The sequence below is a fragment of the Gossypium arboreum genome, chromosome 8 (assembly GCF_025698485.1).
Source record: "Gossypium arboreum isolate Shixiya-1 chromosome 8, ASM2569848v2, whole genome shotgun sequence".
Classification (NCBI taxonomy): domain Eukaryota; kingdom Viridiplantae; phylum Streptophyta; class Magnoliopsida; order Malvales; family Malvaceae; genus Gossypium; species Gossypium arboreum.
In genome coordinates this window covers 93203935-93204699 of record NC_069077.1, presented here as the reverse complement: position 1 = coordinate 93204699, position 765 = coordinate 93203935, and positions in this window count along the sequence as shown.

The following is a 765-nucleotide window of genomic DNA, read 5'->3' as shown; positions in this document are numbered from 1 at the left end:
TAAGAGTACTAGTAGTTACTCTCTTTTTATTATCTAGCCTAGGAATGTAAGGGTGTTTTTAAACTAAACTAATTTTCTAATTTATCTAAGATCATGACAGAGGCGAAAGTTGGAAAATACTTTAGGAAAACCAATTGAGAAGACAATACCCAAGAAAGAATCCACCTAGACTTCACTTATTACCTTTGACTTAGATGATTTATTCACTTGACTTATTCTGTAGAAATTCCTAATTTATGTTAATATCTCTTTCGAGACTAAGAACAACTAACTCTAGGTTGATTAATTGAAATCTTTTTCTAATTAAAACCCCTATTGTCGCATTAACTCGATCTATGGATTCCCTTATTAGATTTGACTCTAATCTAGCAGATTTATGTCATCCTATCTCTAGGAGTGCATTCAACTCCGCTTAATTATGAATGATCTACTTTTAAATAGGGACTTTTGCTCCACTGAATAAGCACATCAAAAAAACTGAATTAATACCCTAGAATATTAAAACAAGGATTAAACTCACAATTAAGAATAAGAACAAATATTTATCATATAAATCAAAGAATAATAAGATCCATCTTAGGTTTTGTAACACCCCGAATTTGGGCCTAGAAGTATTGGGCCTTGAGTATGGGTCCGTAAGGAGGTTATATATAGGTATTTAATTGTGCAATGAAATGAAACAATTAAATGTTTGCTTTAGTGGTTAATGGCTTTGAGAAGTGTTGGAGAAATCTTGGGTTCAAACTTGGGCTTTAGCAAAAATTT